The sequence below is a fragment of the Phalacrocorax aristotelis genome, chromosome 3 (genome assembly GCF_949628215.1).
Source record: "Phalacrocorax aristotelis chromosome 3, bGulAri2.1, whole genome shotgun sequence".
Classification (NCBI taxonomy): Eukaryota; Metazoa; Chordata; class Aves; order Suliformes; family Phalacrocoracidae; genus Phalacrocorax; species Phalacrocorax aristotelis.
This window is the reverse complement of record NC_134278.1, coordinates 44,878,569-44,894,290: the sequence shown is the minus strand read 5'-3', so window position 1 is coordinate 44,894,290 and position 15,722 is coordinate 44,878,569. Positions and strand designations below refer to the sequence as shown.

Sequence of the window (15,722 nt, the reverse complement as noted above, 5' to 3'; positions counted from 1 at the left end):
TAATTTTAGAACACTCCAAATGCTTTTATATTGATTGTGCAATTTTTAGTACCAATTAACTAATAATTATTACCAAAAGTTTTTTAAAGCTACACTTCAAAAAATCTTTTCACTTTTAAAAATTTCAATTATCTAATTGCAAAATTGTGAAGGCTTCATTTTTCAAATTAAATTAGGGATCTCCTACTATTGACCTACACTACTGCCACTTCTAATTTCAAAGCATGAGTCATTTCTATTGAATAATAATTTTGATGGAGAATCCCAAATCAACTTCTACCATTAGCTCTTCTGAGGTTGAGAATAAACTTTAATTGTATAACTCAATGTGTCAATACTGTATTTCTTTAAAAAGTTACTAATATTCTCAGAAAAAGAAGAAAAATACTAAGCCATAAAGAGCTATCAGTAATATTTTTCACTTCAAAAAATACGTGTTCCATGGCATTATTTTTCCTTTCTTAATAATTTAATTTTGAAAAAAAAAACTTAAAAAAATCAGTATATTTACCACCTCTATAGAAATTCTAGGTCCGTTATTTTGTGCACACTAAATCTTTTGAAGAGATCCAGCTCAAATTTTTCAACTTATTTATTTCTGACTTTTTGCCCTTGTTTTTCCTGTTCTCTGAAGCATTGCTGTTCTTTTGAAGAAAACAGTCAAAACTGGAGAGTATGCTCATTATTAAATACCTTAAGCATTACGTATCTGGGTATCTATACAGCGTAAGAAATTTTACAAAAGCTATCCTTTAAACTAAATTAATCTAATTAATTAGAGTTAAGTCTCTATACAGATGTTCAAGCAGTTCAAGGAGTTAGAAGAGCATGACACATAGGAAAGAATAGCTGTCCTCTTTCTCATCTTGCTTTCTTGGGGTTTGCGTTATTGTTGCTGTTACACATTTTCAGGGTTGTGCTGCTTTACCAGTTCTGATAGTTGTAGCTGATTTTTGGTCTTGCCTCAGCAAAACCATTGCACCCATGAGTAACCCTTTTTCCCAGTTCCCTACAAGGGTCCGTTTCTTGCTCCCTGGTGCCATCAGTGGTGGCCTCCTTGCCAATGTCAGGTGAGGCGCCTGACTGTTCAGACAGCACTTGCTGCTCAAGCAGCTGCTCCTGTCTCCTCAGGGGAACATCAGAAGGAGTATATTGATTCAGCTAATTCATTTTTAGGATAGTAAATGATTTTAATGGAGGAAAGATTTGTCGTGATATGCATGCTCAGTCTGATTGGGGAATGGATCAAGGCCCCATTAGCAAAAGTAGACTGCTTTCAAAGAAACCTTTTTTTTAAAATGGCATGACCCAAATTCACTGTTCAGAAAGTGTGGCTGACAAGGCTTTCCCTTTGCAAGAGCAATGATTTCATTACGCCATCAATAACAGCTCTGTTTTCATATGAACAAGAAAAGGGGACATTTGCAGCTTTAAAATACAACATAAAGTAATTGCAGGAAGATCATGCCAGACTAAACCAATAGCTTTCTTTTAATAAGATAACTGATATGCTTGATGAAATACCTATCTGGATTTCAGCAAGGTATTTCACACAACACCACATGTGAAAAGATTACTTGAAAATACAGAGGCTAGCAGTGAAATTGAAAGGTGGATAAGGCTAAAGAAGAAATGGCAATAAGTTGTTCTGAAAGGTAAAACACCAGGCTGAAAGACAGTTAACAACCAAGATGCAAATTTTGGCACAAAAAGTGTTTATAAACTGTGAATGAAAAAATTAAGATGGAAAAGTAAATTAGTTTCTAAAACAAAGTCCCAGAAAAGATTTCTATCAGAAGAAGCGAAAATGTCTGAGATGGGGTTTGCTGAGTTTATGATGCTAATACAAGAAACACAAAGCCCAGGAAGGTTCCTGTTGGTCCTGGGTTTAAAAATTTCTTACCCCTTATATTCTTTTATCAAATTCTGTTATCTTACCCATCAGCGTATCACCATATTCTGTACATAGCCCATGCTTTCTTAAGGTACATTCATCTCCTGAATCACCTATTTTGAATTACCCAAACTAATATACTTAGGAGTCATCACTCGTGACCTAAATGATAAGGTCCCTCACCCTCAAAAGCCCATTTAAGCCATTTTCAGTGAAAAATTAATCAAAGCATTACTTTGCTACCTCTAGCTTTACTGTTGTGCCTTTTCTCCTTCTCTCATTCGTATTAGTTGCCTTTCTCAATTCTTCACCATTTCTTCCTGCTTTTCTCTTTTTTCCTTAATACTTATTAATGCTTGTTAACACTGTTTTCCTTAGCAAATACGAGGAATGTCAGTAGCAACGATTCATTCTTTTGCGTACATTGCCTGCCAGATTCACAGTTCAACTTTGCGTTTAGAAATTATCTTGTCTAAACCATGGATATCAATACTACAGAGGTGGGTGGGACTACATAAATCCAAAATATATTCAAGCCTTTCTCCTTTGTCCTCATGAGTTTGAAAATAATAAGCACTAAAAATGTAGTGTAGCACAAAATTGGGGGTTAAATATTCTGGTATTGTTCTTTCTGTTCACATACCCTGGGTTTATCTGGAGTTCATCACGCCTATTTCTGAACTTACTGTATGTGGGTAAGACATGTATAATCAACTCCTACACCAAATTTCATTCCTGCTCTGTGTGCAGGTGTTCTGCAGGCAGCTGTTCTGCATGTGAACTAAAAATTAAAAAATATCCTTACCTTTTAGGTGGATCTGTGATAAGCTTCACGCCGCTGGAAATCGCTCTCGTATACATCATGCACAAGCCTTACAGGCTAAGAGACCAGTACCTAATAAAAAATTCAAAGTCACTGCACGTAATAGGTAATGAAGTGCTGGTTCTAGGCAGCAGCACAGGAACTTCAGGTGTTTGCTTAATATTCACTAAGCATATTCCTAAATAGTCCATGCACATTTAAAAAAATTTCTTTCACATAATGCTGCACTTTTTTAGATCCTGTAAAAGACACTTGTTCAATAATATCCACTAAGTAGCTGGGCCTGGGGAAAAGGTATCATTTGCTCAAAAGAATTAGAAAGACATTTAGCAGAAAATGACATATCTTTGAATACAGCATTCCAGTAAAATACTATAAGAACTTAAGCAAAGCAAGTTAATGTTTGCATTACCTATATTTCATTTTCAAAAAAGAATTTGAGTTATTAATTTAAACATATTTAAAGCCTAAATAGCACAGACAGGAACACTTGAACATGGTAACATGTAATGATTATATACAAACATTAAAAAATGTAGTGTAGCTACTGAGCTTTTGAATTCATGAAACAACATACATGAATAAAACAAAACATACTTCTTGTTTTTCACAACTGATTTTTTTCCTCTTCCTACATTCCTAGAGTCACTTAGTTTTCACACATTTTTGCCACCCAGCTTTTGTACATTGTCAACTTCTAAAGGAATGATAAGTACGGAAAATTGAAATACAGGTGGAGAAGGAAGTAAAATTATATAATAGGAAAACTATAGTATGAAAGAAATTGAGGTATGTTGAGACTTCCAGCTCTCAAGATCAATAAAATCTTAATGTATGGCTCAAAATTTAAAAAGCCTTTAAAATGGTCATTCCCTTTTATAAAAATATGTTGATTTTGGCTTATAAAAAGAGACAGTCCAGACAGATTTTGATATAAAATAACTTGCTGACAAAATTATTTTAAAATATTGAAAAATACTATACAAAAATGTAGACTGAATCTGTCATTCTAACTCCACAAGGACAGTCTCTTCCTTAGTAAGAAAGCCTCTATCATCGGCAAGTCTACTTATCAGCCTGTGAACAATGTTTAGAATCTACCCCTAAAATACTGTTATAACAATGTATAGCGTTCACCCTCTCTCTTCACAATCCATAATAAAATGTACAGTAGAAACAGGCATAATTCTGTTCCCCTCACACAAAACTTAGAGGTCCAGGAAACTATCTGTCTCCCCAAAAAAACACACTGAACTTTCTCGTCGATTTCTTGCCTTCTTCTATAAGCAATCAATTTAAGGGACTAGGCAAATGTGTCTGTGCGTGTGCATGTGGGTACATGTCTGTGTAAACCTTGAGGGAGATAAAACACTATAGCAAAGGAAAGCAAAAGTAGAATTGATTGAACTTAAAAATATTCAGGCAATAGATTGACTCTTCTTAAACTCTTGGATTACTTTCCAATGTCCAGTACTATCCCTCACTTCTTCTCAAGGGAGAGTGAAAGAATCGTCTATTTTTCATGAGAGGTAGGACCTCAAAAGGCAGGTAACAGCCATTCTGCTGCAAGATCATATAACCACAAACTCTGAAAACTTGCCACTTAAGTTGAGCAGTAATTTCAGGGATGAGGATTTTGAAAAATGGTTATGTTCCTCCATCTCACTATGGCATCTTTCTGAGGTAAGATAAACCTGTTGTACACACATGTAAGATTCATACAGAAGAAATGCCATAAGGGGGAAAAATGGGAGAAAAGGCAACTTCTCCATCAATAAGCAAACATGGGCTAGGCGCAAGAAATATACTCAAACCAGTTCAGATGCAGGTAGAGCACTATTGTAAGTCTATTTTTGCATGCCCGTTTAAATTCTGTAAGCCTCCATAAATGCAGTTATCATTACCATTGTTGCCTTATCATTCTCAGTGATTGCTCTCTTTCAGTCAAGTACAAAGGCAGGCTGAATATAAATGTTTTGTCATAAAACTGCTATTCAAACAATAAAAAGGGTTATAATAGTACTAAAAAAATCACCCCCAGGGCTGCAGCACAGACTGGTAGTATGCATATGCAGGCAGCACAAAGCAGTTTCAGTCACATACTTCTACCCATAGGACCCTTCTACTGTATCTGTACTTAATATCAGCATGTTGCCAAAAGTGATCCAGATATTATCAGGTAGTCAAGATATACAGTTCAATTTGGAATCTCATTCAATAAAAGGAACACAGTTTAATATTATTGCGTATTTGTATTGAATTCAGCAAATATCAACAAATTTAGCGGAAGCATTTGTCTTTAATTTTTAAAAAGAAAACTGCTTCAATTATGTTTTCTGCCCTTATCCAAAAATGCTTTTGTTGGTCCCAGGTCTAGCCATGTAGTGCCACCCAGGGGCCAACTGCAACATGGTTCAAATCTGTTGTCCTGCCAAATAGTCTCAAAAAAGCATTATGCAATACATCCCAGACCGTCTTCTGCACAGGCTTAAGTATTCTTCTTAAAATGTCTTAAAGGCTTTGGTATCCTATTTTGTAGCATAGAGACAAGAGAGGTAGGGTCAGGTCAGGCAGAGAAGGGTGAAAGAACATGTAACAAGGCAGGGACCACCAAAATAAAACAAACTAATTACTCCCATAGAGTGACAGGATGGTTATCTGATCCAAAAAAAGGGAAAACAAAAAGAAAAAAAGAAAGAAGAAAAAAGAAAAAAAAAACCCACAGGTAGAATTTAAAACAAAAGGTTTATCAGCACCAAAAGCCCACTGCCCTGGGTAAATGTGCTTCCTTGCAACAATAAAGACAAATAAAGTACTAAAAAAGGATAAAGCAGGAGATTACAGACCTAGCTGGGGTTTGATAAATGGCACTCTACTCCACTCTGCTTATTGTGTACTTCATACCTCGCTCTTGAATATGGAACAGAATTTTATTAAAGATTTAGCCACGGTGGTGGTGGTGACTGGCTCACAGTAATTTTCCTACAAAGTAGTTTAATCTATCACAGGGCAGACAGTGCACCTTCTTACCATGTATCATATCTGTCTATTGAGTAAGTGCTATCCAAATCCAATTTCTTTTCATTTTTGGAACCCGTGATGCATATTCAAGATACATTTTCTTTTTGTCTGTGGCCTAAATTAGGTGCTATATAAAGAAAAAAAGAAAAAAAAAAAGTGAAGTAATAAAAAAGACTGGACTCTGGGGGCTACAATTCTCAGTGGGCATTTTCTTTCTTCTTGCCTTTTTTTTAAAGATTCAGTACAGTACTAATGATGCAAAACAATGGGCATGTATGGTTGTCACTGCACTCACAACACTGCTGTGTACAGCCATACCTCCAAATCCTTGCTCCAGCTCTTACAGGTGAAACTGATAAAAGCATTGCAATAAAGCCTTAACTTTCTTTAACATTTCAATGTTTATTTGCTGTGCTTAATTAAAATAATGATCAAAGTATTTGTGTTTTACTTTACTGAATGATCTGAGGCTGGAAAAATTGTTGGTTTAGGCAGTCAAAAATAGGGTCTAAGGATTTAGAAATTACAGAATGGTTCCTTTTTTTGCCCAACCAAGACTAAGATGCAGCTTCAAACAATTTCTTCATTTTAATTGTAAATGATGCTATATGATTCAACAAGTATCTAAGAAATTAAGTACTTCGAATGTCTGATAATTTCTCATTTCTGATATGTAATTTCTGCCAGTCCATGTTTTTTGGTTCAGGGACTGGGGGATTTTTCCATTTCCTTATTCTGTATGTCTGCTGAGCATGTTTGCCAAACTGAGGGAGAAATTCTACATGTCTAATCCAAAACTGATTGCTACATCTAAAGGCCCCATTTTTGGAAACTACCATTAATATGGAATATAGTAGCCCTACCAGATCTCAGCACAAAGCACATCAAATCATAAAACATACAGGTAGTTCAACAGACTTTCCAGGGGCAACTAAAGGTGATGGACTTGGTCCTTTGTGGCTTTGATCCTCTTTGTATTAGAGCCTGATCCTATTCCCTCTGTTAAACCAGCACCTAAGATTAGTGTATGCATTTCAAGGTGATAATCAGAACATTTGATCTAATAACATGTTTGAATTTATGCCTGCTACGCTATGGGTCATTGTCAGATGTTAAATTTACTGTGCCAAGAGGAAATAAATTTTATATATGTGAGTATTTTTTTACCTAGAGTAGCTTCCAAAGGGCGATCTTGGAAATATGAGAGTCTCAGCCTAGAAGAACTAGCCGATATCACCAAATCTATTCCAGCTTTGGTCTCGTGGAAGAATCTTTTTCAGGTTATATCAACAAGCGTCTTTCTTTCAACTTGATCTTCTTTTTTGACATATGCAACAGGCTGAAACAGTTACTTCTAACATGTTTTTTCACTTTATATCCATGATATCGTATTTTTCTCTTGGACTTCCTGTTTCTAATCACTGTCTTCTTATCACCATAATTTTCTTAATAATTTAAGCATCGCTATCCTAGTGCCTGTAGACACAGTCCCGTTCAGGTCTGAGATTTCGACAACATCAGAGACTACAAAAGACGGTGTTCACATACTCAGTGCTAACGGTTTTCATTAGCCTCTGCAAAATGTGTGCATGATTAATGATTTCAGTCCATATTTCAACTTAGACAAGACTACTGAAAAGGCAAGTCAGGTTAGAGTACTCCGAGTTTGCTGAGAGCTTATTACACCTTAGAAGTTTTTCTCCAAGTCTTTCCTAATCAGTTCCCTGCCTCTACAAGGACAACACTTACACTCAGAGATGAATTGAAAGGATTGCCAAATTTTTTGTTTTATCATGGGATTTCTTCCCTGATCCCATTACAGATTATATTTTTCTTTAGTGAACAACATACACTGTTAACAGAAAAACTTTGAATGAAAAAGCATACAGCTTAACCCTTTCATTCTCTACTATTTCAGGTTCTCCCATAGTGTAATATTACAGAATCTCATTTCTTTGTTCAGATGTAAATCACTCTATGTCCTGTTCCTTCCACGGTGACAATTTAGTTACCTTTGACTGCAATGTCCACTACTGCTCCTGTGAAGGGTATTCTCTGAGGTACCAGCACTTACGTAGTGATGTCCTGTGAGACCCTGAGAATACTTTCAATGGAGTTGAAAATTGATGGAGTTCAATTCTTGCAATTTTTCCTCAAAAGGCAGGCTTTTTCTGAACTTTTTACATTTATTGAGGTTACAGTTGTGGTGCTTCTTTTGGTCTTCTAATGCCTTTCTGCCTAATGTCTTTTTTTGCAGCACTGCAGATCCTCTACCATATCCACAGCATCTGGACACTGCCTATTCCCTCTGAGCATCTTTCTGGTGTTACTTTACTCTTACTTAGCAAAGTACAAGACTTTTTAAATTTGGGTGGGTCAGCATCAGCTTTTCAAAGTGTCCTGTCCAAGGTCCCAGACCCATTTGGGTTTCAGAGAAAGGACTCAATTAGCCCCCCAACCTGAAATATTTAAATTTCCTGCTAAATAACGTCCAAACACTTTTAGAATTTCATCTTTGCTTAGAAAATACTTAGAAAAGGCATCTGGTTTATATTCATATGCAATGGAATACTCTTCAAATTTCTCTAATACAACAAGTTTTCTTAGCTGATTTAGCTGAGAACTACTGAAAACATCAAGTGATTATCATCCTATCAAAAGAAATAACACTACCACTTAACGTCTTTATGCTGAGGTATCTATTTCTTGCAGTTACTTACTAGACATGCTGTTTAAACCTTATTCTGTTGTCCTACACATCTTCAGAGTATTTGTAACGGATAGAGATTTAACAACTCTCTTTTTACATCACGGATATTTCCTCAGTTACTTGTGGTATTACATCTTCTTGAGGAAAAATTCTGATCTATGGAGTCTGACAGAGGCTTGTGTTGTTATTATCTGCATTGCAGTCATTCTCCACTACACACTACTAGGTACTGTGCACATTACTAACGAAGTACAATTTGCCCTGGCCTTTCACAGCTACAGTTTCCTGCAGACTCAACCAAAAACTTGTAGATGATAGCAGAGACAAGATAACAAAAAACCAAAAAACCAAAACCCTTACACAATCGCTGTCAGTAAGGATACTGTCCAGATAGGCAAGAAGATAAGCAAAGGTGAGCAAAACTAGACTTTAAGCTCTGCTTTGGTGAAATGTTATAGCATCATTTTATAGAAATGTTATAGCTCAGCTTCTATGCTGGAAGGAGAAACCTAACTGAAGTATGCCACTAACAAGGGGAAGAGGATATTGGATATTCAAAGAAGATATTTTCAACATGAAGAGCACCCAATATTTAAGATAAGAACTAAATAAATGAGCATCCTGACTTTCCCATTAAATAGCCTGGCCCATGTAATTACAAATATTAAAAAAGAAACTGAGGAGAGAATAAGTCCAGGATCACCTCAGGCCAATCCAAAAGTTCTGAAAATCTGTCACTCTGGATATGAGAAAAATGTAATCGTACATGGAAGAGATCTATCAGCTTAGATATGTGCAGAAATAACTTGCTGTGTGAACAGAATTACAGGAGTGTTGCAAGTCAGAAACACTGACAGAAATCATGCAGGAAAAAAAATCAGAAGATATCTGTCAGAATTAGATATGCCTTTACTCACCATCACATTCAGAATGCTACATTCATAAAATTTTGGGACAATATCTGACCAGAAAGAAAAAAACAGTTTAAATAGAAAAATTAGAAATCAATAATACAGTGAAGAAAAGTCTTACTGTACTTTAGAGCAAGCTTTCACACTGAATGATTAGAAAAACTAAGCCAGCTACACTGGTATAGGATGGACCTTCATACTGAGTCAGAAACTATATTTAATATGCACCTGCTTTGTTGTCAAATACCTTCTTTGATGAATTATAATAGAATCACTGAGACAAATTAAAATTATATCTTTCTTTTAATTTCATACAGAGGTTGGTCTTTTTCTGCAGACATCTGTATAACCTTTAAATTTTAAGTTGCAGTGGTAACCAAGCACTAAAGCAGGTATTGCACACCCACGCACCTCTGGCTGTTTATACCTTCACTGGTTTGAGAAGAGACCTTGCTTCAGCCAGACTGTGGACTAATCCCTAAGGTCAGATCATTCTTTAACAAAAGCAGGAAGTACTGTCCTAGAATTTTACTTCAGGCTAGCTGTCATATTTTAGCAGGCAAAAATATTTCTAAGAATCTGTTTTTGCATCCTTTGAGATGACAAAAAGCATCTCAAGCATTTACCTATTCACCTAGTTTACCACTTAAAGATTTTGAAACCTAGGTTCCTTTTAGGAGTTTTTCATTATAGAGTATTTAGAACCTCTCTTTCCTCTTTGTTTTGAATCACTATATAGGTAGTGGTCCTGACTCTCAGTTAGAACAGTATAGACTCCTCTCATTTTCAATTACTGGGTCTGAACAATAAGTTACATTACTTCTTATTTGACAGAGGACAATATGAATTAGAGCAATAAGAAACTATATAGCAGCAAGATAATAAGACTTAAGATGAAGGAATCTCAACATTACATGTTAGCAATCCAAGATGATATAACATTGTTATTTTAAAACAATATTAAATCAATTATTAAACATTAGTTCAAAATTCAGATTAAGCTTTACAAAATCTAAATGTACTGAAATACGGACATAGAGATACCATTTCAACATAAAGCCAGTTTTCGTCATGGCATACATCCATAATACAGTCATGTGAAATATGTATTACAACCTCAAATAAGATTAAACTGATTTGACTGTTTCATAAAGTATTTACAGGCAATAGACCAAACCCTGTAATTCTCCTAAATCAGAGCAGCTTTCCTGAAATCCAGGTAGCAGCACAGGTACTCTACATGGACTCCACCTGAGAAACTGACCAAGGAAATTTTTTTTTCTAAGGAAAAAAATATCTTTCTGATAATTTTGATGAATAGGAAATATCTGAAAATATCTTTTAAAATTGTATTGATTTTCCCACCTAAAGCAAACAAATCTCTGTCAGAGATCTAATTTTGGTACGAGGATCAATGGATATGCCAGATATGTCCAGATAACTGGCTTCACACTGTCCTTTCCCTCCTCAGCTACTTCTGTCAAGATTTATATCCTGTCATGACCATAGCAAGCATATACTTCTTTAGCCCCTCTGCAGGATTCAGTTCTCAGTCTGGACCAGAAACAGCGAGTAAGCCAAGCAAGACATCCAGCATGCACCAGCTGAGCAGAGCGTGCTGCCTTGAAGTGGGGAGGGACCATGCTGCTCTCTAGCCTGGACACCTCAAGCTTTCAGTGAATGTTTGAAGCATTCAGCAACCAAAGGCTCAACATAATTAAAGGAATAAAAATCAGTCATTCAACATCACACACAGCCATCACACTCAGATGAGACTCAGCTAGTTTGTATAATATACATATTTGGTCCCTCTATGTTTGGCATGCAAGTTGGACTCTTTACCACTTGAGTAAAAGCTAGGAAGAAATTTTAAAACACAAATATGTTGATGTTGCTTAGACTCTTCAAAGTTTTTTCCAGAATTTTTAACATTTTTTTTTCCCCTACAAAGGGAACATCACTCAGTTACCCAACAAGTAGGTACAGCTGTTATGGTTATATATGCAGTAAACAAAAACAAGCAAAGAAATTTATTCTTGTTGAAAAACTAATAAAATCTAGGAGATATTCACAAATGCAGAAAGGTTCCTCTGTCTTCCTTCAGCTCATTAAGAAAGTGAATAAGGAAATTACCTCTTCTGCCTATGTATTCAATATCAGCTTTATCTAGAAACACCATGGTTTCATTAGTATCTGTCACAACATTAGCATTATATTAGAAATGGCTTGAAGCCAATATCCCAGGTACAACAGTCCCAAACGCTGGGAAAGGCCAGAGACAGGCTCTACAACACAATGTGCCTTTGCATCTTAGGAATGATGGTTTACTGCTGCAAAATGTGACTTTTCTGTCTTGATCTCATCTATCTAGGACTTTTTCATATAACCCATGGCTAACAATGTATTTTTATAGGCTAAATTACTGAAGACATAATGATATTCAGAAAGTGGAAAAAAAAATCACTGAATTATATTATTGCTCAATATAAATATTTGCCCAGAAGTGTTTCTCTAATCAATATTTAAAGTGAGTCGAGGAAGTTTAATAGCTAAATCTTGCTCTCATTACATGTCATCATCCTTTATCTGATATCTTCTGAAGCTATAGACCCCTCAGAGGTTGGGGGAAAGCAAACAATTAATTTCACAAAATTTTCATATGAAAAAACTTCTCATTTGAAAAAAATATAACAAAACTGGATTAACATTTTCATGCAGTCAGGATGGCACTAACATAATGCAATAATTTCTTTAATAATGAAATATGCTTTGATCCTATTATGTGTTTCAGAAATAATTATATCCTGTCAAAGCACAAAAGAAAATGAAAATACAAATGGTTCACAAACAAAAATCATTGTAAATCATGAGCAATACGTGGATATCTATTTCGGACAAAGACTGTACTTAGGGAGTGTGTATATGTATGTGTGCATGTGTGCTCATGCACATATTTTTGTGGTGCCTACCAGAAATGACTCCTGTTCTGGTGTCTGCTATTTCTGCCCGTATGCCACTGTGACAGCCCTGTGCTGAAATCCAAGTTAAATCTGTATTTGCACTACAATTTTCAGTGTACCAATGAATAAAACATATTGCTGTTTTCTTTCAGTTATGAAGATATCTCCTATTTTGTAAAGAGTGTTACCAAATCCTCCCATACGAACATGATATCGAACCTTTTTGCAGCATGAGTCACTGATGAGAACGAGCATTGAAGAACTAGATGACAGACGTTTAAAGTACTAAATAATTTATTTGTGGCGTACTTTCTTACAATGCCAGCTATGAACTGGGAAACCAAAGCACTAGGTGCTACCATAGACATGGACCCAAGCAAAGGTCTCTGCCCCAGCTGCTTACTATGAAAGCATAAGACCAACAGAAACTTAGTACTGAGGGACAGATAGGCAAGCCAAGGAAACAACACTGTCAATGGAATAGTCAGGAGTCTCAGTAGTCTCTAAATATCAGCCGGGTTTATTAATTACAAATTATACTGCAAATGTGCTATTTTTAGGCTCAAATGCTGAAAGCTGCCTAGGGGAATGAATGCCTCATTTCTGCAGACACTCTGTATCCAAATCAAGTCTTCTAGATAATTTTGCATACATCACTTTAATTTCTAGGTAAAACAGAAATATTTTTGAACCCACATAAATGCACAGACTGTGACTCACTTCACTCATTAGTAGATTAAATTATTATATATTTTTTTTAAATTCAATGCAAAAAAATTATCTGCATTACCTCCCCAAAGCTTAAATATATCTTTTAAAAAATGTTTAACACTTGAAAGTTCTAGTTAATGCAATATTTTCCATTTAAAGCTTGATCTGCTGTGGCAAATTATCAAAGATGGCATAGACTTCTCAGATCAGAAAAAATCAGATGAGCAGTTTTAGTCTCAAGGGACTGTTGTGAAACTGGGAAAAATACATTGGCACACAGGTACAGCTACTCCACTGTTTTTTCTGCTATCATACTTGTGCTTTGGATGACTACAAGAGTAGTGACAAGTTTAGCATAAAGATGAGACAATCAAGAGTCAGGAAAACAAAATAATTAGAAAAAAATGACCTAAACCAAAACTAAATGCAAAAAGAACTGCCACATACCATCAACAAAGTATTTTGTTCTTAGCACTGATTAATTATGACAAGTGTGGTTTAGGAAAACATTTGAAGAAAATCTTTCAAGAATCTTTAAGTAAATTGTCTTATGGAAGAAAGATGATGTAGTAGTTGATACTACTAGACTGGAAACCTGGAAGGATTGCTGCTGACTACTTATTTTCACTCTGTTAAAGCAAACATCGTCTTGTATTACTTAGTGAATGTAGTAGCTTTTCTCTATGCCTTAGCAAAACAACACACAAATTCATTCTTACCTATGACACGCTTTTAGATGCTCCCATAAAGTATGTTTTGAAAACCTGGATTCAATGCACCACTAGACTGCAGTGGCCAATATTGCTTTATGGCCATCTACTTTATGGCCAACATTGACCTCACTATTGAATTTCCCATTGCCTAAATTCTTCTCTGGCAATGGAGTTAATGCTTGCTTTCTCTCTACTCTACTTCTGTACAATACTCTACTTCTATACCTCATTACATTGGAGGTTGGAAGAACCAAAGGACTACAAGAATATATGTTGCAAAGATACAGATCTAATGGCATCATTCAGTCAGAGCCTTAGCTGTGTTAAAGTGGATCCCTGTCCTGTTTTGGACTCCAGACAAAGGTGGGAAAAATCAATACTGAACTTCACTATCATAAAACAAACATTCTCAACCTCTTCAAGCTAACGCCACTTAAAATTATTTAAATTTGCACATCACAATATTGGTCATGTTTAGCTGCTATCCAGATTGGCCTTTGTTGATGTTTTCCAGTCAGACCACAGATGACAAACACCAAAATAAGTTCAGCTGTCTGAAACTGGGATGCAAAGCACAGGGAGTAAGAGATTACACAAGAATACTATTTTTCCAATATAGGGAAGGATTAAGTGCTATATAGTAATATAAATGTACTAATAATGCCAAGAACAAAGGAGGGAGAAGAAAGGTAAACTCAGATTTTTAGCACTGTTGTTAAATTTGGATAAACTTCCAGAATCTAACTCAGCACAGAGTGACCTCAATAGTGAAAGAGGGATGTGGGACAAGCCAGAAAGAACCTACGAGGAGCAGGGGGGCAAAAAGGTGTCCCCTTGGCCTCAAACTATTAATTAGCAACTAGCAAAGCTGTACCACAGATTCACTGCTCCAGCATTCCTCCTCCAGAGGTTGCTGCTAGTCTGCCTCATTATCATCTGGATGGAAAACAACACTCTTTCCTGGGAGTTCTCTGCAACAGTCTTATTGATTAAGTTCCCACAGTGTTAAATCACTCTGCAGCTTCCACTCCGTTCTGCCTACCTTCCCACCCCTGAATAATAAAAGCTTTGGTGGATTTATGGGGGTGGTGCAGTAGATGAGGAGCATTTGATAAACACCATAGCATAATACAGTTTCTATTTATGCAATGCCCTTAGCTTCAGAACATTTCACATGCCAAGACAGTATTTAAAAAAGCAAAATTAAACTAATCTGACTTTGCTCTTGCTTGTATACTGCTTCTGTTACCCTTAGGAACCTCTGCCAAGCACATCCAAATGTGTCCTTTCCTGGCTGTAGTGAATTTGAAATAGCAAGGAACAAATCCTAGTAAGGTAATGATGGCTCCCTTTATCATCATCCTTCAAGCTGGAGTTGCCCAACAACTTCAAAATGCATTTCTTGTTATTTTTTCACAGGCGTACGTCTGAGATAGGCAAATCTATGTAACACAATTAAAACAAAAAAAAGAGCAAGAATTAAAATTTAATTTCTACTAGAAATAAAATGGAATTATCTCTCATTGTGAAAGAACCTATCCAGAATTGTGGATCAGTGACATCCTTATGTCACTGGAACAACAATAAAGGCTTAGGCTTAAGGTTACTATAGGCTTAGCTATGCTATTTTGGCACTGGGGTAACTGGGGATTTTTTGGGAATGGGTCATGCATTAAAGAGACACTAAGGGTTAAGTTTCCTTAGAGGACACAGGCAAGGGAAGATGCAACTTCTTCAAACAGACCTTGAGCTATCCTGAGGGGAAGTGGGCTGACACAGAAGCCTCAGGAAAGATGTTCTGAAACTGTAAAACTAATTATTATCCAGAAAAATGGTTGAAGGTGATGGAAATCACCACTTAAGGAAAGACCAAAGTAAGTGTACATTAGAAAGGAGGAAAGGGGAAAATGAGGCTGGACCAGCTTTTTGGCAACATGTCCAAGTGATAAATTTCAGTCAATAGGGATTTTCAGTTGAAA

The 15,722-nt window shown here is 36.0% G+C and overlaps 1 long non-coding RNA gene across 2 annotated transcripts in view; it reads right to left on the bottom strand.

Annotated features, from left to right (window-relative positions):
- Window positions 1-15,722, bottom strand: part of LOC142054580 (uncharacterized) — a 152,050-nt gene that overhangs the window by 70,578 nt on the left and 65,750 nt on the right. For both annotated transcript variants that reach the window (XR_012659591.1, XR_012659592.1), the window contains one exon: window positions 2,700-2,789. This is a non-coding gene — a long non-coding RNA (uncharacterized LOC142054580). The remainder of the gene's footprint in view (window positions 1-2,699; window positions 2,790-15,722) is intronic.